Source organism: Cucurbita moschata, unplaced genomic scaffold, assembly GCF_002738365.1.
Source record: "Cucurbita moschata cultivar Rifu unplaced genomic scaffold, Cmos_1.0 Cmo_Scf00195, whole genome shotgun sequence".
Lineage (NCBI taxonomy): Eukaryota > Viridiplantae > Streptophyta > Magnoliopsida > Cucurbitales > Cucurbitaceae > Cucurbita > Cucurbita moschata.
The window spans coordinates 38478-38905 of NW_019268711.1; positions in this window are offsets into that span (position 1 = coordinate 38478).

Genomic DNA, 428 nt, shown 5'->3' on the forward strand with positions numbered 1-428 from the left:
AGACTTAGACATAGGGGCATTTCAAGAATTAAACTCAAAACCTCTTGCACCCCAAGTGAGAATCATATCACTAAACTAAATGCCTTTTCTTGAACACCCAATATTTTTTTAGCTTCTACTCAAATATATTTTTCTCTTAGTAGTTGGAGGGCTATAAAACGAAAAGTTGAATTATTATAATATACAAGGGTTATCAAATAAACCAACAACCCAACAAAAGAAACAAACTAATNTATTTACTTTAGGTTACATTTACATAATGACTAATTATGGTCATTAAGTATGAATGTTACAACTTTTAGTATGCCTTTAATAGTTTCATTTTGAGGCTATATAAAGCCATGTATGTTGTATTTGTAAGTAGACTTGGAAAATATAGTAAAAGAAGCATTTGTGCTATTCTTTAGCCAATGGCTAAGTTTCTTTGC